The following is a 23,256-nucleotide window of genomic DNA, read 5'->3' as shown; positions in this document are numbered from 1 at the left end:
AGTAATACTTATCATCAGGTAATGCATATATAAAATATCAGTAGTTTCAGTTATAGCTTTTAGATAGATGCTAGCCTAAAGTAATGGGAGCGCATCTTCTAGACATACTATTCAATAAGACGTCTACATAGTTTAATAGATTTGAAGCTTTTAGATAAATGCTAGCCTAAGGTGTCAAGATCCCATCTCCCAGATAAAAGATGTCTACATAGTCTTATAGATTACCTTGAACTATTTTATTTAAGTAAATCTGTCATCACCTATATTAGAATAACATCCAGGAATAACTTAAAATTTGACTCATTAAGGATTAGCCCCCATACAAGCACGTCTATAGGGCATTAAGGATTAGCCCCAACACAAGCTCATCTATAGTGTCACCATAATCTCTTTCAAAGCATCCAGTAAATATGTCAACAAGATTAGTGCCAGTCCAACAGGATTAACATGATTAAGTATTCCCCTCTGTCTAGCCATTCATTTAGCATAACCCATCGTGTATCAACCAATCATATTCCATTTTATTGTTCTAATTTTTGTTAAATACATACAGTAACCTCTTGTTAGGACAGAGAAGGGGTTTGACTCTCTTACCAAGCAGACCTCTCTCCCACAGCCCAGAGTGTTGTACCGACTCTCTGTGGCACCCTCAGTTATTTTCTAAGTATATTGTAAATTGTTAATTGTTCTTGTAAATAAAATTGTGATTAGTCTCCTGTGACTCCGGCTCTTTGCTGACTAATTCCTCAAGAAATCCAGCACGCCAATTGGAAGGTATTGTTCTCACAGAACAGTCCATGATAGCATTCTGTCCAACACCTCTGCAGTCTTCTTTATGCGCTTCTAATAGATCTTGTCTGCTGTACCCATGCAGGCATCATTCACAGAAATATTTTTTTCCCTTATATTTTGTTTGATCGTATAATAGTCTGCTTAAACTCTTTATCAACGTATAATGATATTTACCATCCTCTTCGATCAGAAATGAATTGATTCTGGGAATATGTTCCGGGGCGGAGCTTATCCTGTGTACAACAATTCCTTTAGAAGAACATCCGAAAACATTTATAGCTAAATTTTTTGCTTTTCCGTCTTATCAATTTGCGAGATTGGTGTAGGTTTGTCTATACCATCAAGGTTGAGTCCGTCGTTTTGGGGATAGCTAGAAGGTCTATTCGGATGTTTACGGGGAACTATGCAGATCTTATCATCATTCTGAAACAGTCATCGCCTTTATTTTTTACATTAATTATGGCTTTTTTCTTCTTATAATACGGGGGTAAATCTATATAAGATACACCTTTGAAAGGCATTTGATTTGCTGTATCTAAATATAAACTATCAAATTTATCCACACTCCAATCAGAACCTCTATAAGTCCAGTGTTCTAAAGTTTCTTGTATCCTCTGAACTGATGTATCTAATGATGTGCTTATAGTATGGGGTTCGGTTATAACTTCTTGGTTGCTACGGAAATAAGGTTTGGTATATTCAGTGCTATCGTCTGTGTTACTTTTCCCAATGACATTTTAACCGTCACCTGGTATTTTATACTATTTAAATCAACTCCTCGTTAATTTTGCTCTATACGATGGGCTTAACATCATTAACATCCATGTTGGAATTAATATCCATCTTCCAACCTCTTACATATTTACCAACGCCGGTTGTGGGTACAAATTTTAACTCATCAACTGGTTGATTATTTTTATCCACATCATCGGGTTGATTATTATCTAGTAAAGCGATCAATTCAGCTTTTCTCATTCGAGAATAACCTCTCAGCACACTTTTTTTCACTTGAGCTTTGAGTTCTCTAACAGTCTGGGGTTTGTTGTATTCCAAACCGAGTAAATCAATCAATTCAGCTTTTCTCATTCGAGAATATCCATGTAGACCACATTGTTTTGTCAAAGCCTTCAACTCTCTCACAAAAACCATTTTGATTTAATGGTATATACAAAATGAGTCAAATGTCTAAATGGTTGTTTTTCATATATCTAAATATGTATTCTCCCCAACCTATTCCTCTTGTTGATGTAATCTCTCTTCCTAGCGTAAATAATCTGGTTCCTGACCCTGTCAGCACCGTGTTTCTTACATAAACAATAACGACCTTTGACCTCTATCCCACATACAGAACAAACATAATTTATGTTTCCGTGTCTGATGTAATAAGAGTGGATCCCACAGTAAACGCCCACACAACGTCGGTTGCATTGAATCAGCTTTCCCATGAGTGTAAACTGCACAGATTCATGGTTATACATCTTTCATATCATTTGTCTAAATGCAAATCACATCTTCTCTGGTGAGTCATAGTTGTCATCGCAACATAGCTCATAGCTTATGTGTAGCCAAAAATAGACAACAGTCAGCCTGACATAACTGAACAGCCAGTTAGTGCTATTTATAGATTAGCAGTCAGGGTGACATGGCTGATAGATCATGGTTTATGGTAGTCATTGTGTAGCTAAAGATAGCAATGACTGATAACCCAAACATTATAAATACTAACTCACGGTCTTTCTGAGCCTCTGACGGTGTATAAAACTGACTTATTGTTGGTCTCTTTGTTGGGTCAAGTTTCTTTCCATAAACAAGGAAGTTTTTTTTGTGCATGGCAGATTCAACATGCTTAAACGTTTGAATTGAATGTCCTTGTTTACGCAGTTCATTATTAATAAAATCTAAAGTCGTTTTAAGTATAATTTTGATACAGTTATATGAATTTTGTCTTCTGCATAAAATATCCCACCCATTTCAATATAGGGTCTACATGTGCAAACTTGATGTGATGACAGTCTTTACAATATTTAATAAAGTATATTCAGTACAATCTATAGATATGAGTAAATTTAATTATGAGGAAAAATAAATTAACTGTGATGTCATTAAACTGTAGAGGCCTTGGAGGTACATTTAAGAGAAAACAAATATTTAAATTTTTAAGAAGTAAAAAAGCACAAATTTATTGTCTACAAGATGTTCATTTTACAGCAGATCAAGAACAACAAATAAAGCAGCAATGGGGTTATAAAGAATGTTATATTGCCCCTTTTAAAAGTAATGCAAGAGGGACAGCAATTTTATTTAATAATAATTTTGAGTTCAAAGTTACCAAAGTATTATTAGATAAGGATGAAGGAAATTATGTTGCCTTAAATATAGAAATACAAAAATTAATATTAATATTTATGGGCCAAATTTGGATAATTATCATGGAACTGTTCTGGGTGAACAATACCTTCCAAATGGCGTGCTGGATTTCTTGGGGAATTAGTCAGCAAAGAGCCAGAGTCACAGGAGACTAATCACAATTTTATTTACAAGAACAATTAACAATTTACAATATACTTCGATAATAACTAAGGGTGCCTCAGAGAGTCGGTACAACACTCTGGGCTGTGGGAGAGAGGTCTGCTTGGTAAGAGAGTCAAACCCCTTCCCTGCTTAAAACCTGCCTACAGTATGTATTTAACAAAATTTTGAACAATAAAAAGGAATGTGATTGGTTGATACACGATTGGTTGTGTCCTATGCTAAATGGATGGCTAGACAGAGGGGAATACTAAATCCTGTTGGACTGGCACTAATCTTGTTGACATATTTACTGGATGCTTTGAAAGAGATAAGGGTGTCACTATAGATGAGCTTGTGTTGGGGCTAATCCTTAATGCCCTATAGACGAGCTTGTATGGGGGCTAATCTTTAATGCACTATAGACGAGCTTGTATGGGGGCTAATCCTTAATGAGTCTTAATTGAAGTAATGTTATTCTAATATACCCCGGTAGGTGATGACAGATATACTTAAATAAATATCCTTTGTCTGGGAGATGGAATCTTGATACCTTAGGCTAGCATTTATCTAAAAGCTTTAAATCAATTAACTATGTAGACGTAACTCTTGTTTTATTCTATAGTATGTCTAGAAGATGTGCTCCCACTCATAAAAGCACTTGATGTAGATCTAATTATTATAAGATAACTCAGTATAAATGTTAACCATGATATATCCTTGGTTTGATTACCTGATGTTGGACTTGGAGGTTGTACCTGGCTGTCGTCAGGTTGTTTTCTGGATTTGGGCTGGTGATGCTTACTATTCACTCCTCTTTTCCCTTTGTTTTCTGGATTTGGGCTGGTGATGCTTACTATTCACTCCTCTTTTCCCTTTGTTTACCTTTTCATTTACCTTGGTTGGAGCACTAGGACCTGTTGTGGCATGATTTTCCTTCATTGTTGCCGTGGGACTGGTAGGTTTTTCTGTTGTACTTGGAGCAGGGTTTTTCTTCTTTGTTGTGGTCATTTGCTTCAAATTCTTATTGCCGGAAGTGCCTGCCTTAGTTTTGGAATTGACCTTGTTACCTTTCTGTTGTGGAGGTGATTGATCAGCCGCTTGGTAAGTTGAACTTGTTGATGGGGAATTGTTGCTGTCAAGCTGTGAATCATTGACTGGTTCCTCATTGTCATCCATGACTCCTGAATCTATGTTACTGGTGTCATTGAGGTATGGTTCTGGAGGATACTGTGGACAATCAGCAGGATCAAAATATGGCTTCAGACGGTTGGCATTGACCAGTGGTTTGTGTATTTTGTCGTCAGAACTTCGGCGTAGTTTGTAGGTATAATTTGGACCTGTATGGATGATATAATAGCTACCATACCACTTTTTGGTTAATTTGTTGGAAAGGCCTTTTTCAACTTTTTGACAGTAAAGCCAAACTCTTTGACCTGGGGCAAATTCTGGTTCTTTAGCCTTTCTATTATATTGTTCTGAATACACCCCCTTAGCCCGAGCAGTGTTTTCAGCTGCGATTGTTCTAGTGATTTCCAGCTCCTCAAGCAAATTTGAAAGATAACTTTTGTTATTGTGGCCTAAATTCTCTTTTGGAATTAATGCTACATCTTTTGGAGCTCTCATTTCTCGGCCAAAAAGCATAACATATGGAGACAGGAATGAAACGGGGCCAATCATTTTGAGACTTGTTACAGTAGGCTCTTAGTGATTGATTGATATGAGTTGAGCCTTTCTACGCAGCTGTTAGTTTAAGGATGTTATGGGCTGGTATGGGTAAATTTAATTGCCAAAAGTTCACAAATTGCTTTGATAAGTTTGGACATGAAGTTCTGACCTCTGTCTGAAATTAAGGTCCTTGGTGAGCCATACCGACAAAATATTTCTCTGACAAGAACATCTGCTACTTCTTTGGCTTCTTGGGTCCGAAGTGGAAAGGCTTCACACCATCTAGATGATGCATCTGTGATGACCAAAATGTACTTGTACTTATCTGGTGTTGTTGGCAGGGGACCGAGAATGTCAACGTGCCATCGGGTGAATACCTCTTCTACAGGTAGTGGACGAAGTGGTGCCTTCTTGCCATGGTAGTGCCTCTTGGTCTGTTGACATACCTCACATGTCTGGACATAAGTAGCAATATCGCTGTACATTTTGGGCCAGTAGTACTTATGTCTCATGGTGTTGTGCATCCTTTCTTTCCCATGGTGGCAACCGCCAAACTCTGAGTCATGGTAGGATTGCAGGACTTGATTCCTGAGGGTTCTTGGGACTGCCAGCTGTTTAATGAACTTGTCTGCATGGCCTTTCTGTCTTTGTGGAACGAATCTGTATAGGATGCCTTCTTCAATTTCAAAAGTATTGGCTTCAATAAGAATCTTTTGACGATTCTTTTCATTTTGTGGAAGGACATCATCCTCTTTGTAGTCAAAGGTGACTGACCAATGTGTTGTCTGTGTGTCTGATTCTAAGTGATTGACAATAGGTGTGCAAATATCCTCAGTCTGAGTTGTCTGTGTGACCTGTGTGGATGAATGGGTGTTTGGCAAGATTGTGGTACTGCTACTTGATTTGCTTTGCTGAGTTGAAGTTACTGAGAAGACTGTTTTCTCAGCATCTTCTTCTGTCTGATCATTACAGTTAATATTTTCTTCATATTCCCTACGTGAGAGAGCATCGGCATTCCCATTGGCTTTGCCGCTGCGGTGAACAATGTCAAAAGTGTAGGTAGAAAGTTCCAAAGACCATCGCCCTAACCTACCTGTGGCATCCTTGATGGATTTCAGCCATTTCAATGCTATATGATCAGTGTAGACTGTGAATTTGGAATTTGCAAGGTATGGACGAAAGGATCTAATGGCTTCAACTAGAGCTAAGCCTTCCTTTTCTGTAATGCTCCAGTTCTTTTCGCTTCCATGAAGAGCTCTACCACCAAATGCTATTGGATGTTCATTATTTTTCTCATCTTTTTGACTCAAAACAAAACCTATGCTCATATCACTGGCATCAGTTGCGAGAAGAAATTCTTTGTCAAAATTTGGATAAGCCAGAAAAGGTGTATTAATCATAGCATGTTTGAGTGTGTTGAATGCCTGATCACACTCAAGTGACCATTGGAACTTTGGTTTCTTTCCTACTTCTGCCTCCGAATGCTCCTTTAGCAAGGCATTCAGTGGAAGCGCTATGTGAGCATAATTGTTCACATACTTCCTGTAGAAGTTCATGAGACCTAAGAAGGAGCGGATCTGCTTTTGTGATTTGGGCACTGGAAAGGTTCTAATTGCTTCAATCTTTTTGTCATCAACTTGAACACCTCCACATGATAAAACATGACCCAGAAAAGAAACTTTGTCCGTTGCAAAATTGCATTTGGATGGCTTTAGTGTTAATTTTGTCTGTTTGAGATAGTAAAATACTTGCTCCAAATGTTGGAGATGCTCTTCAAAGTTTTTGCTGTAAATTATCAAATCATCAATGTAAATCAGCGCAACCTTAAAAAGCAATTTTCTTAGCACCTTGCTCATGAGCTGTTGAAAACAAAGTGGAGAATTTGTCAAACCTTGGGGTAAACGTTTGAACTGATAAAGGCCTTGATGGGTGACGAAAGCAGTTTTATGCTTTGAATCTTCATGTAATGGCACTTGGAAGAAGCCATTAGCAAGGTCTAAAGTAGAGAAGATCTTAGCTTGTGCATTGGCGATGATATAAAACAACATCATCAAAAACAGGAAGAGGCCATGACATTGGTAAAGTGACAGAATTCAACTTTCTGTAGTCACAAACAAATCTATATGAGCCATCGCAATTCTTGACTAGGATAATGGGAGCTGAATACATAGAAGTAGATTCCTCGATCAAATCATACTTCAGAAAATCATCTATAAGTTCTTCGGTGACTTTTTGGAGATGAGGAGATTGGCGATATGGTCTACTCTTAACGGGTGGGTGGTCGCCAGTGTCAATGATATGTTGGTGCATGTCAGTCTTTCCTAAATCTGCAAGACTCGTTGAAAACATGTCTCTATTTTGTCCCAAAAATCTAAGTAGTCTGTGTCGTTGGTCTGGAGTCAGTTGTGTATTGGTCAAATCAAATCCTAATTCTTGTGCAATTTGAACATAATCCCTGGTGTCATTGTCTCTCTTCTCATTGGCGGTGTTAACGGTACTGATGAATGGTTGGTCAGAGTCGATTGCATAAACAGAGTCTTTATCAATGTAACTAAATTTGCCTACAACTGTACCCTTGTCAAGAACCTTTTCTTCTTGGGAGGGATTCATAAGCCTAAAGGTAGCAGTTTTGCTTTTCACTTTGGAAAGAGTTCTACCACCTGCTACTTCAGAATGAGCAGTGAGGGAAGCAATGGGTTCAATCAGGATGAGGGAATCCTCTTTGGTCTCTGATAGTCTGACCTTGAAATGAATTTCACTCTGAGGGGGGATGTAAATCTGATCTATTGTTTTTGCTAATCCACTAATCTCTTGTACTGAATTGGCTATGAAATTGATATATTGCCTATCTGAGGTGCTGTTGTTAAGTATCAAGGAATGACAGCTATAATCTAAGACTGCATCATTGTCATTAAGGAAGTTCTCACCTAGTATCACTGCCTTTGGCAGTGTAGGCAGTACATAGAATCTTTGAGAAAATTCCTGATCCTCAATGACAAAATCTAACACGACTGAACCTAACACTTTATGCAATTCGCCGCCAACACCTTCAACCTGTGGAAAGGGTGAGTTTCCAAGAGTAAGGCTTTCAAAAGCTGTGCTCAGAAAAGCAGACGAAATACAACAAATGGATGCCCCTGTATCTACTAAACAATTAGTTGTTTTTGTGCCAAATTTTGCCTGAATTACACTGTTGGCAAGGGGCGTAACTAAAGACACTGTTGGAATTTCACTTTCAAAGTTACTTTCCATACCAGACTCCATATTTGCCATGACACCTATTAGTATGTACCGTACTAAGTTAAAGGAAGACAAGTAATCAACAATGTTTTACTTACAATATTTGAAGACTTTTTCTTCCTTTGTTGGTGTCTTTGGAGGAGTTGGTTGTCTTTAATCCAGTGTTGAGGTCAGAGGTGGATGCAGCTTGCTTGTTATTCCATCAGATGATCACGGTTGGACATGTCCTCCAATGGGTTCTTGTAGCTGGTCGTAGTTAGTTCCTGGACTCCGTGGTTCCGAAAACAATGATTCTCCACCAAATTATCATGGAACTGTTCTGTGAGAACAATACCTTCCAAATGACGTGCTGGATTTCTTGGGGAATTAGTCAGCAAAGAGACACAGGAGACTAATCACAATTTTATTTACAAGAACAATTAACAATTTACAATATACTTAGATAATAACTGAGGGTGCCACAGAGAGTCGGTACACACTCTGGGCTGTGGGAGAGAGGTCTGCTTGGTAAGAGAGTCAAACCCCTTCTCTGTTAAAACTTGGCTACAGTATGTATTTAACAAAATTTTGAACAATAAAAAGGAATGTGATTGGTTGATACATGATTGGTTGTGTCCTATGCTAAATGGATGGCTAGACAGAGGGGAATACTAAATCCTGTTGGACTGGCACTAATCTTGTTGACATATTTACTGGATGCTTTGAAAGAGATTAGTGTGGGGGCTAATCCTTAATGCCCTATAGACGAGCTTGTATGGGGGCTAATCCTTAATGCACTATAGACGAGCTTGTATGGGGGCTAATCCTTAATGAGTCTTAATTGAAGTAATGTTATTCTAATATACCCCGAGAGGTGATGACAGATATACTGAAATAAAATAGTTCCAGGTAATCTATAAGACTATGTAGACATATCCTTTGTCTGGGAGATGGGATCTTGACACCTTAGGCTAGCATTTATCTAAAAGCTTCAAATCAATTAACTATGTAGACGTAACCCTTGTTTTATTGAATAGTATGTCTAGAAGATGTGCTCCCATTACCTTAGGCCATCTAAAAAGCTATAACTGAAACTACTGATATTTTATATATGCATTTTACCTAATGATAATTATTACTTGCTAAACTATAATTATATGAAATGATGTATAAATATTACACCATGATAACTCATAAAAGCACTTGATGTAGATCTAATTATTATAAGATAACTTAGTATAAATGTTAACCATGATAACTTCCCCTCCGTCTGAAAAAGTTTGGACCCCAAACGTGTAAAAATAAAAATAATGAAGGCTTAGATGGACAATGTATAAAGTTAAACTGGTAGTAGTGAATAATAATTATTATAGAGTCTCTTTGATATAAGGAAACATAATATGAAAATGCTGTCATCAGGGAATCTGGATGTGGAGCTGGCTTGTCTTGGCACTCTGTACTGGTGGTTTTATGGGTGATGTAGGACGCCTTGAGTTCCACATCCTGGATTGGGGTTGTAAGATAGTTGGCTGTGTCCATTAGGGTTTTTACATGGAAACAAAGAAAAGAGAGTTAGCATGTTCATATAATATGTCATATGTAAATGCTTCCTCCGTTTGTCTGTAATAACTAGAAAATAAAACAAATATGATAATTACGATGTAAAAGATCAGTACATAAGTATTACTAAATGGTGTCATGGCCAGGAAGAATGTATTGGCGGCAAATTACAAAAGTATATCATGAGAAAAAAAAAAATATTAATAAAATATCCTTCTATTTTTGGACACAGTCATTAGATGCATTATATATACATATATGTGCATGTGCATATAACAAGTGCATTGATTTATTACACTAATAAGGTATACAAAAGGTGTTAGAACTTAAGTATATCCTTTTTAGAATTATTTGTTAGTTTTCGTAACTATTTTGTTTGCCTTTTCTTTGATTTTTGTTCGGTTCAATGCGATAGGGTTTGGCCGGGCCCGTGTGCGAAATACGCATCAGTCGGAAAGCGCACGTTAAATCTCCAAAGTAAGTAAGTAAGTTTATTGAATAGTATGTCTAGAAGATGTGCTCCCATTACCTTAGGCCATCTAAAAAGCTATAACTGAAACTACTGATATTTTATATATGCATTTTACCTTATGATAATTATTACTTGCTAAACTATAATTATATGAAATGATGTATAAATATTACACCATGATAACTCATAAAAGCACTTGATGTAGATCTAATTATTATAAGATAACTTAGTATAAATGTTAACCATGATATAAACCAGAATTTTTTGAAAAAATAAAAGAAACTATAACTGAATAAGAAGGGGACAGAATAATTTTATGTGGAGATTGGAATTTAATACAAGATATAGATTTGGATACATTTAATTATAAACACATAAATAATCCTAAATCCAGAAAGGTTGTTTCAGAAATAATGGATCTGTTGGATCTGAAAGATCCATGGAGGGAATATAATCCAAATGAAAAGCGGTTTACATGGCGTCAGCCAAATCCAATTAAACAGGCCCGCTTAGATTATTTTTTAATCTCACAAAATTTTCAGTATTCAATTATTAAATGTGATATTAGTCCAAGTTTAAACATTCTTTGATTTCGATGACATTTAATTCATCAGATATGGAAAGAGGAAAAGGATATTGGATAAGGAATATGTTGAACAAATAAAGAAAATAATAAAGTTTACCCTTAATCAATATGAGGATAAAACATATTTGGAGGGTAAAAGGTATGTGATTAATGATCAGTTATTATGGGAAACCATATTACTTGCTATTAGAGGAGAGTCAATATATTATTCATCCACAAAAAAAAAAAAATATTGCAAGAGAAAAAGAATTAGAAACTAAACTGTATGATCTGGAAACAAAAATAGATAATGTGGAATTAGAATTGGAAAAGACCAAAATATTGAGCACCATAGATGAACTAAAAGCAGAAAGGGAGGATATATATAAACTTAAGACACAGGGATTATTCGTCAGGTCAAAAGCAAAATGGATAGAGTATGGGGAAAAACCTAGTAAATATTTTCTGCATTTAGAATATAGAATTTTTTTAAATAAATCTATTAGTGAATTGATAAAAAGTGATGGAACAGTAATTAAAAAACAAAATGAGATATTGGAAGAAACAAAATTATTTTATCAAAAATTATATTCCAGTGAAGAATGTACACAAATTAAGTTAGAAGAGCTTTTCACTGAGATAAATATTCCAAGACTAGACACAAACATTTCATTAGATTTAGAAGGTGAAATATCTTATGATGAAGCTCTTGTAGCATTAAAAAATATGAAAAATGATAAAAGCCCTGGACCTGATGGCTTTACATCAGAATTTTTAAAATTCTTTTGGAATGACATTGGTAAATATCTAATAAATTCTCTTAATTATGCATACAAAAATGAATCTTTATCAATAACACAAAAAGAAGGATTGATTACATGTTTGCCTAAAGAAAACAAATCTAAATTATTTCTAAAAAACTGGAGGCCAATATCACTTTTGAATACCTCATATAAATTAGCATCAGCAATAATTGCAAACAGAATTAAAAAAGTACTACCCCAAATTATACATGAAGACCAAAAAGGTTTTGTTCCTGGAAGATATATTGGAGAAGTGACGAGGCATATATATGATTTAATGGATTATACTGATACATACCAAATACCTGGTCTAGTATTACTCATAGACTTTGAAAAAGATTTCGATTCAATGGATAGAAAATTTATTTTAGATGTTTTAGAATTTTTTAAATTTGGACCAAATATACAACAGTGGGTAAAAACATTTTTTAATGGTATGGAATCAAGTGTTCTAGTAAATGGTTTTGCAAGTTCTTTCATTAAACTAACTAGAGGTTGTCGTCAGGGCGATCCATTATCACCATATTTATTTATTATGTGTGCTGAAATACTGGCAATTATGATTAGGAGCAACAAAAAGATTAAGGGAATTCTAATGGGAAATGTAGAACATATCTTAGCTCAATTTGCTGATGATACTACTCTAAGTTTAGATGGTACAGAAAATGGCCTCTATGCAGTAATGAATAAATTACAGTTTTTTGCTAGATTTTCAGGATTAAAGGTAAATACAGATAAGACCAAAATCATATGGATTGGATCCAAAAAGAGATCACGGTATAAACTATGTAAAGAATGGAAGTTACATTGGACAAGTACAAAATTTAAATTGTTAGGAATAAAGTTTGATGTGGACCTTGAAAAATTAGTGGAGATTAATTATGAGGAAAAACTGGAAAAAATTGAAAAGTAAATGAATCAATGGTCAGCAAGAATTTTGACACCAATAGGCAGAAATGTAGTCTTAAAATCCCTTCTATTGTCAAAACTAAACCATTTATTCACTGCAATACCAAATCCTTCAGTCGAAACTATTGAAAATTTTCAAAAAAAAATGTTTTAGATTTGTATGGAAGGGTAAACCAGACAAAATCAAGAGAAGCAATATTTCATTACCTAAAAAATATGGAGGAATTAAAGTACCCATTATACAAGATGTTATAGCAGCACAAAAAATAGTATGGGTGAAGAGATTACTGCATAGTCAGTCCAAGTGGTCAACACTAGTTTATTATTGTATACCGAATAGAAACAGATTACTATGGATGGCAGATGCTATGTACATTAATACTTACATCATCCCAAATGTTGTAAATTTATTTTGGAAAGAGGTTTTGGAGGCGTGGTCGCGATACCTGGGAATGAATAAAATATAGACTAAAATTGAATTTATAAGCCAATCTCTATGGTATAATAACAATATTATGATTGGGGGAAAACCGGTATTTTATGGAAATTGGTTCTGTAAAGGTTTAATGTTTATTTGTGATTTATTGAAGGATAGCGGGGAAATATATACCTTTGAAGAATTTGTGGAAGCATACAAAATTGAAACTGATTTTCTTACATATCAAGGTTTATTAAGTGCTGTCCACCAATATGGTAAAACCAACAATTTAGATAATTATACGGGAATATATTTACCACCAATATTACCCTTCAATGTATCACTTATAATTAATTGTAAAGGCAGAAGTAAGGACTTTTATAACACTTTTCTACAACCAAATTTCGTAAAAACCCATGGTATGCTTAAGTGGGAAAATGTTTTACAAAAAGATTGTAGTAATGAAGAGTGGGAAACATAATTTGATGGTTTACAGATGTACACAAAGTGTAAGCCTAATTTGGTTTCACCTTAAGATACTACACTATATTCTTGCAACAAATAGTTATTTATTTAAGATTGGTTAAGAAGATACCCCCACATGTACTCTTTGTAAAACTTGCCCAGAAACCATTATTCATATGTTTTGTGAATGTCAATATACAATTCATATTTGGGAGGACTTGAAAGACTGGTTAGGGACAACAGTGGAAGGAAGTATTGATTGTAGTAACCAAAATCTTTTATTTGGATTTAAAGGAAAAAACAATAACCCAGTAAATATTATATTTTTAATTGCAAAGTTTGTAATTTATAAACAAATGAGAAAGAAATCAATTCCATATTTTAAACAAGTAAAGTGGGAAATAATTTAATATTATGAAGCTACAAGATCTATCGCTTTCTCAAATTGTAAACAAGCTAAATTTTTCTCTTTTTGGTCTTCATTCCACACATTATTCAAGAATACCAAGATATGATTTAATACTACAATTTGTCTGTTATTCTGTATAGAAACCTTATATATAGATCTACCAGATGTACCAGAGAAACAAACTACTCAATGTACAACAAGGCGATTTGAATATATACCATGCTGATCTTAATGTAATATGTTCCATGTATACTTTGTATTTGAAATGATGGGAATAAAAAACAAACAAAAAAAACAAACATTTACTAACGTAAGTAATTTTACACATGTGTAACCATACATACGTGCTTATATGTAAAATTACTATACGTTCACATGAAAAGCATCTTTAGTGTGTAAATAAAGTATGTAAATTGTGTAAAAAATTTTTTTAATAAAATCAAATCTCAACATCCTATTTCTGGCCCATTGTGACTGGGCTGCTTCGAGTTGTTCTAATGCTTTATTATGTCTTTTCTGCTCCTCTCCTCTCATACTAGAAAATAAAAATTCCTCCCTGAAAAAGCTTGAGCATTAACAATAGCTCCACCAACCATCATCGCAATTGTTGCCATATTTATATGAATTTAAAAAATTCAAATGTTCAATAATATAAAATATTCAAATGTTTAATTACTTCATTATGTCTTCTGGGATAAGTCCTTGTCTGATGAGGATATCATTTTTTGCCATTGCCAATCCAATATCAAGAATGATCATACCGATATAACCATTAAAATCTAGCTTGGGTGGTGTGGCTTTAGTAATCATTTTAGCCATTCGAGAATAGCCAATGGCAAAAGCGGCTGACCACAACTGAATGATACGTTGCGTTTACCAACATTTTACCGTCTGTAACTGGAGTAGTCATTGCTTTTATAGCATTATATGAGGGCTTACCGCTAATTGAACTTCTTCTTTTGTAATCTGGGGTGACGTTTTCTCTTCTCCGGTCTTATAAAACAACCATACCACCGCTATAGCAACAATTCCTATTGCATAGGGAGCACAAGTTTTAATCGGATGACTATGTTCAATATTTGAATTATGCATTAGTTTCGCCTTCCTCACCCACCCTTCCTCCCAGCTGCCATTTTCAAAGGATTCTTTGTCACTCTGGCTTGTGATTGTGCAATCGCTGGTATTTCCTTGTTCACTTGTTGTGATTGTGTCTCCACAATCTGTGGTGTCACTTGAGTCTCCATTATTAGTAAGTGGGCACTTATGTTTAAACTGAGAATACCTAGCCATTATTAAAGCGATGGTTACCAGAGCTAAGAACATTCCGTATATTTGATAAAACTTACAGCTCACTGCGCTTATAGCGTGTTCTTTCTTGAGAGATTCGCATAAATATGGGCGATGTTCTGCCGGGATAGGAAGAAAGGTACTAGCTACGACTGTGTACAGTTGTAACATAGCCGAACCTATTGTTTTAGTCATGGTTGCTCCCAGTCTAGACTCATAACGCGAGTACAGTTTTTTTAATTTCTTCATCGGTCATGTTATCAATTTTTTCAGTGGTATAATTTTCCCCAAAGTATTGGGAACATTTTCAACCGGCTACTAAAGCCGCGAGTCTTTCTCTATGTTTATCTAAAGATTTATCTGTATGTTCTTCTGCATGTTGATCAGGTTCTTTGAGCATTTGTTCGATGAGTTCATCGCATTCCATAATGTAATACCTAAGGAGATATTTAAGTCTAACATAATAAAATATGGCATATCCAATACAGTCTGAAAAAATAAACTGTTGCGAAAGAATGAGGATTTCAAACCACATTATTACATAATAACTGCTAATGTTCAATTTATCGTATTTTTGCTACTTTTGTTATATTTTTGCTATTGTTGCTACATTTTTGCTTAGCAGTTGTTATAACTTTGCTTAGCAGTTGCTATTTTTGCTATATTTTTGCTATTTTTGCTATATTTGTGCTTAGCAGTTGCTATTTTTGCTATATTTTTGCTTAGCAGTTGCTATATTTTTGCTTAGCAGTTGATACTTTTGCTATATTTCTGCTATTTTTGCTAAGCAATTGCATAAGCAGCTGGTTGAGTTTACAAAGCTTCATTTCCGCTAACAGTTTTCTGACTTTATCTCGTTCGGGCTTGGTATAAATAACATCATTTTCGTGTAGACATTCTTCAAATGAATCTCGGACTTTGCAATGAAACAGGGCTATACCCATTTGTTCTGCTCTCTGAGATCTTTCAGAACAGAGTTGTATTTTTGAGTAAGTACCCAAACGCTATGCTGAGTATGTTGTCCGGAGAATGCTAAATATGAAAGCATATCTTTCTTTTTGGTAAGTTCTTTACTCGCACTGCAGTCGTCTATTATGAAAAGGGTTTATTCTCCTTTGTATTTTTCGTGACCTACTCGTAAACAGTCTTGTAAACGATCGCTTGGATCAACTTTGTACACCCCGGGATCATTCATTACCCAATCTCTCGATGGGTATGTTTTATTAACGTTTATAGTCGGGCATGGAATAATAATATGTTCGAAAACATCCCGATAATGACTTTCTAAAATATCTAGAATAAAAGCTGTTTTTCCACAACCCGTTTGCCCGCAGATAATATCACAGTGCGGTTCTTTAGGTAAAAGATTTTTAATAGATTGCTTGCACGAATCGTCCATTCTGTATATTAAGTTGCGCGTCCATAATCACGTACAAATATATGTTTAATTTACCAGCCGCTTCCTGGTGCTTCGTTATCTGTATACCCCTCGCTAGCATCTTCTATTCTCCGCCCACTGCCGTGTAGTTGGTCATCGTTGGTTGTTCGCATGTCGAGCCACAGAGCATACTTCGTGGTAAGGAATTCAGCCATCGATACACCCCCAAGAGACAGATCTTTCGCGACGACGTTAACTTCTGGGCTTCGTTTTATAGAAGGGAGTTTTTTAATCTCATCCCACTGTTGATATGCCTTGACTATATAGTTGATTAGGCACGCCCTCGATAGTCAATTCTACTTTTGTAATCTTGGGATTGTAGAGCGCCTCGGTATCTCTTGCAAATGCTTCAGAGGGGTCCTCGAACAACATTAAAATACCTTTCAACAATCTTGCTGGGACGTTTAGATTGATATTCCACGTTGTATCTCTTTTGTTCCTGGTGATCTTTCAGTGTCGAAGCACACGATCGTACAAAATGGCTAAACTTCCGGTATACTGGTTAATTCAGGCTAATTCAGGATCTGTTATCATATCATACTCCAGTGAGATATTGTCAGTAGAATAGCTAGCATCTTCAGTAGCTTTGATTACTCTGCTATAGTCAGTAAATGTGAGTTCGTATTCTAACCTATCCCCTAGGGATGCTTGATAGAAGGGCATGTGACTATCTAGTAATTCAAAGTCTAGCGGAATATAGAATCGGTTACCTAATGCATCAGCAACAGCCTTATCTTCTACGGCGGTATTATCACCACTATCAGCACCTACACACAGTCTCAATGTGTTCTGATTACAAATACCTTGGTATTGTATTTTCTTAACAATCGCACGACCTGTGTTCTGAACGAGCACTCTGCTAGTGTCGGTAGAAGTCAAACTAATTGTAAATGATAGTCGGGCGGTTCCCGTAACTTACACATCGTGTGCGCCTAGATTAGGAAAGCGAAGCAGAAGCATTTGATTCTGATCAATGGTACTCGGGTTATTAGTTACAGACTGACGAATTGCTTTGACTCCTAATGGATCCCGAAGTCTACGTTGTTGGTTTAACTTGCGTCCGTATTGCGAAGACATTGTTATATTAAAATTATATTTACTTATGTTTAATATAAAAATGGATGATTTTAATCTAGATAGCTTTGATAACCCGAGTACAAATGAAGAGGGTACTGATGAAACCAGCTTTTTGAATCTTAACGATGAACTTATGAAACCAGCTGCAAATGATTATTACGATGCCTTAAAATAAACTCCTATTAGTCGTGACTATTCAAAGTTTACGATAGATAGTAAAGGAATATTGCGGCTGCGTGGCTCTCTGGATATTGACGTTATGAATTCTCGTACTCGTAAGCCCCTAGCCTTGTCTACGATAGCCAGTAAACACGGCATCAACATTGTTCGTAATGAATAAGGTTTTGTAGACTACTCACGAGAAAAACTTTCTGCGAAGACTACTAAGGTTCTTCAGACTGTGCGTACTGAACTCAGTACTATAGATAAAGATAATTTGGAAGAAAGCTCGAAGCTGGCCCCGAACGGACTCGGAGAAATCTTGGATACCTACCATGATAATTCATGTTACAGGTACCATCCTCGGAGTTCAGTATTAGGGAATTACAAGGTCTTGACAAGGCAATGCGAACAATGCGGTGTGAACTCATCAATAATATAGCCAAGCTATCCGAACACGACAAGCATATAGCTTAGGAGAAAACAAAACTTGAACAGGTAGGTGATGAATTCAGTAGACGCCGCGTTGCAGAAAGATTGCGTAACGTAGAAGACGAAAGATCGGCCGGACTCAAAGCTGCTTCCAGTAATAGAAAGGCACTTCGTTCACAAATCAGTCGAATTCGAGAAACTATCAATCAAGTCCTAAACGATGATACTACACTGCTCGATAAAATTAAAACATTGTTCAGAGAACAGGGGATAACCATTGCCAGTATTTTAACCGCATTGGGATTTATTATATCGACTTTGACTCTCGCGTTAACCGGTGGTGGTGGTACAGGAGGTGGCATAAAAATGGTGTAAGAGAGTGGATAAAAAAGCATTTAAAAGCATTAGGAGAAGCACTGGGAGAGCTTGCTGGGAAAGCCGCGTCTGCACTTCCCGGTATAATCGGGAGAGTAGTTGTGTGAAGCAGTCCAGAACCAGAACCAAGATGGCGGCACATCCGTTTCCGGTGGCATGCGCATTCAAGATAGAACACCTCCGTTTCCGGTGGCGCATGCCTCCAAGATGGCGTCGCATCCGTTTCCGGTGGTGCACGCCTCCAAGAGGGCGTCGCTTCCGTTTCCGGTGGCGTATGCCTCCAAGATGGCGTCGCATCCGTTTCCGGGGAGGAGGGGAAAACCCGGAGAAGCGCACGTAAAAGATGAACAGGATCGACATTGAAAGAAGCGCATCAAAAATCTTTTGTTGTTGTTGTTGTTCTAAATACAGTCGTGGTGGCGGTGGTGAAAGGAGGAGGGAGGGTGGTGGTGGTGAAGGGAGGGAGGGAGGGAGGAAAGGAGGAGGAGACGGGTTCATGGTTTGGGTTGGAGGGTCGTCAAAGCAAAGGATGATAGTTGTCTTTTGGGTGAGATGGGTGGCCCTGAAAAGGGCTGTTGGAAAACAAACTGGAAACTGGAAACGTCAGGAAATGGTAGGAACACAGCAACACTGGAACACTGGAACACTGGAAAAAACTGGAAACGATGGGACACTGGAAAAAACAGTGGAGCAGCATGTCCTCCCATGCGTTAGTCACTTTGCTCAGATGATCTATCTTCTTCATCCTCTACTTTCACCTCATCCTCGGACTGAAGGTGTCGTCGGCGCTTTGAAGCGTGTTTTCTTGAGAGACTTCTGTCACGTTTTCTTTTCTCTACACGAGGTGTGATGCCCGCACGGAGTTGTGCGATGCATTCTTTTAGGTCGAGGACATCGACGTGCACGTCTTCTACGGGTGTCACGGGTGTCACGGGTGTTACGGAAGTCGACGTGGACGGTGTTGCTGACGTTTTCTTTCGACTGGGTTCTGGGCAATCTGCAGCGAAATGACCCACGACATGACAGTTGTAACAGGGGCCCTTGTTCTGCTTCTCTTGACTGTTCATCTTCGGACAGACATAGTGCCGGTGGCCTTGAGTGTGACACTCGAGACATGTCACTTCAGGGCAGTACAGGTAACTGTGACTGTCGGTCTGGCACTTCATGCAGTTGTATCGAGGTGACATGGTTGGTTTCATAGAAAGCAGTGTGTGAGTGACTTCACTCTCGTTTTTGTTTTTACAGGATAGCCACTGACACCCTGCTTCCTGATTGGTTCCCCAGGCCGCACCCCCGATTGGTCCGTTTCAGTGCCTGGCCTGCACCTCGGTTTTCCAAAATGGACTGACCCCTATGTTTCTTTTCCATAGGAAATGGATTTTACCATGGGAGAGAAAGCACAACCCCGGTTCGACCATTCAGAGTCCAGCCTGACCCGAGCACGGTCTCGATTAGTCGACAACCCAAGCCTCTGATTGGTCAGATTTCGATCCGTTTTTTATCGGGGTGTGCATTTCGATCCGGTTTTGTTTTTTCTTCATCCTACACACAAGATAACACGACTATGGGTTCAACTTTTTTTTTTAATCCCCTGCTCACATGAACCAACACAACAAAACAAAAAGTCACAGGATTAGGGGCGTCCCTGTTATTTTTGTGAACACGAGGGGTGGTGACCACAGGGGTGACCACAAGGGTATGAACGTCTGTACACTTTGAAAAAAAGAAACTTTGTCACTGGGGGTGAACAAGACATTTGACTCTTCTCTTCCGTGCTTCTTGGGACACCAAACGTCTGTATTTTTCGTTCACTTCTCCATCAGGACAAAACACACACAAGTATTCGCAGGGGACTTTGGCGTGCTTCAGATGTTCTTTCCAGGGTTTGTCTGTGGCTTCCCATTGGCGGAGTGCCACACCGCAGCAATAACAGGTCACACAGTCACCTTGTCCTGGATAGAAATAGCCAGCCATGGCCATGTCATAAGGGGCCTGGGTCATCTGTTTAGGCCACGTTTTAAAAGACCTCAGACGTTCTTGAAATGAATCATAGTGAGGATGAGAAGGATGACACAAGGTGTAAGAAGGAAAAGGTCCCTCCAGAATGTCACTGAGTCGCCATGTGTCGTCCATCAAGAGGGTGTCGTCCATAAAGAGTTGACGTTTTCTCGCTTCTTGTTCTCCCACCTTTTCAGACACCCACTCGGAATCGGGGACAACATCTCGGGAGGATGACATGGCATTCATAGACCGTCTTTGCTCCAAGATGACTGTGACTTCACTGAAAGAAGGTCTGAGGGTTCGCTTGATTTTATGAAACTCTCCTCCCTACTTCCCTTCAAAGGAAGGTCATGACCTCCACCTCCTCCTCCTTCACCTCATCACGTGATGTCATCCTGTGTTTGGGTTGACTGACACACGGCATGATACATGACACATGACATGACACACAGTGAGTGTGGTGATGTGACCTGGAATGACTGACACCAGGCAGCTGATCTTTCAAGCATGACCTTTGTCGTTTATTTTAATTTTACACTTTGGTGTGCACTGACATGACAGACGCACAGACAGACAGACAGACAGCGTAGACGACATCTCAACTCAACCTCTACCCTCAGTTCGGTACTCTATTGGAGTTGAGATCAATCAAGACACGAAGAGTCAGTTCAATCAATCACTGTTTAATAATGAAAAAAACCAATCACAACCAGATACATTGGAAATACGAAAAGACAATGGAGGAGGGAGTGCTTTGCATGTCCCTACAACAACGCGACAACGTTTTCCTCTTTCCTCTTCAAACTCTTCCGTCTTCAAGCTCTTCTATCTTCAACCTCATAAGATGTGGTCCTCCATCAAACATGTGAGAAGCCCATCAGTTAAACAAGTACAAGTACAGCCTCCCTGAAACAGACATGGCACATCACTTGATCACTGTTGCAGTATATGTGTTGTAAAGCTCTTCGAGTGAAGATGAGGATCACCGTAAGATGTGACCCTCCATCATACTGTCCCAAACAGGTCCCGAACATGTGAGAGGCCCATCAGTAAAACAAGTACAGTCTATGGCCTCCAGACAACAGACATGACACATCACTTGCCCGCTGTTGCAGCTGATGTATCTTAACATGTTGTTGTGTCTGCAAACACTACATTCACGTTGTAGGGGAGTGAGTTGAGCTTCTCCATAAGGATCCTGGTCAACGTTGTCATCCTCGCAAACCATGGGCATACCTGAGGAGAAGACATCTTCCGGTAATGCTGGTGACCAAGGGAGGGTGGCCAGCTTGAGCGCTTCATGGTCTTCACTGTCACCCGTCGTCAGCGTCACAGGTGCATTCGGTGAATAGGTTGGCTCCCAAGGGGTTTGTTCCCACCACTGTTCTAGCACGGACTGGGCTGAACTGACATCAGGGGTCCTGTCAATCATAGGACAGAGTCAATCCTATGAATAGTCATAGTCATCATCAACATAGGCATCATCATGAAGATCAACATCAGATCAAGAATGACTGAGACAAAGAAGTACTGAATGGTACTTACAGTTGTTCTTGATGAGCGATCTTCAGAGATAATTTCTTCCGGGATCGTCTTTTTGCAGGTGTTGCAGGTGTTGCAGGTTTCAAAAAGGATGTCCCTTTTGTTTTGGTGCCTGCCGCTGCTGCTGCTGTTGTTGCTGTGGAGGTGGTGGTGGTGGGTGTTGCTGCTGCTGTGGTGACAACAGCTGCTGTGGTGGTGGTGGTGACTGGCGCTGTGGTGGTGGTGGGTGTTGCTGCTGCTGTGGGGACAACAACTGCTGTGGGTTTGCTTGTCTTTTTCTTCTGGGTCTTCTTTATCGTCTTCTTCGGTGCTACTTTCTTGGGTTCAGTCAGTTTCCGCATCTTTGAACGTAACTTGACGTACGCGTCGTCAGCCTTTATCTTGGCACACAACATGTTGTACACATCACCCCACATGTCAGCAGTCATGTCACCATTCTCATCTCCCCTGCTTCTTTTACCACTCATGTCGCTCAGTGTCTTGGCATTCAACCGTGTCGACATGATGTTGTCCGGATTTTCTGTTCGTTGTTTTTTCTTTCCAAGTCTTCACGGATGTGTGTCATCACTTGATGGTACTCTCTCCAAACACGTGTTTCTTCCAGATAAAATGCCAACAACCAACACAACGTCAATCAGAGGGACGATGTTGTTGCTTGGTTCGTTCAGTGAAAAGTGATGACCGGAGAGCGTTGGACGTATTAAAAGACACTGAGGTCCTGCTTTCCGATTGGTCCGTTCCGGTGTCTGGTCTGAGCTTCAATTTTTCCAAACCGGACCGACCCTTGTGTTTCTTTTCCATAGGGTTAGTCTTGTAGCGTGAGAGAGAAAGCACAACCTCGGTTCGACCAATCAGAGCCCACCATGGGCAAAGCGCAGCCTCTGATTGGTCGACAACCCAGACTTCTGATTGGTCAGATTTCGATCTGTTTTTTTCTGTAGGGGTCCATGTCGATTCAGTTTCGATCCATTGATGAAAAAAATTATAGAAAGTCATCTCTGTACCCAAAGGGGAGCGTGTCAACAGGCAGTCCTGTGGTTTCGTCGTAGACGAGACGTCACTTGTCGTACACGGTAGGATAGTCTTTTCGGGTGGGTCGGGTCACAAGAGCATTTTCGTACCGAGGTCCTTTTCGAATGATCTGATGAGGGTAATCC

The 23,256-nt window shown here is 38.4% G+C and overlaps 1 pseudogene; it reads right to left on the bottom strand.

The window, feature by feature from the left end:
- Positions 1-20,894: 20,894 nt before the first annotated feature.
- On the bottom strand, positions 20,895-22,602 carry LOC139455875 (uncharacterized; annotated as a pseudogene).
- Positions 22,603-23,256: the final 654 nt, after the last annotated feature.

The sequence above is a fragment of the Haliotis cracherodii genome, unplaced genomic scaffold (assembly GCF_022045235.1).
Source record: "Haliotis cracherodii isolate W230 unplaced genomic scaffold, xgHalCrac1.p SCAF_1, whole genome shotgun sequence".
NCBI classification, from domain to species: domain Eukaryota; kingdom Metazoa; phylum Mollusca; class Gastropoda; order Lepetellida; family Haliotidae; genus Haliotis; species Haliotis cracherodii.
The sequence above is the reverse complement of the archived record's forward strand: the minus strand, read 5'-3'. Positions and strand labels throughout refer to the sequence as shown.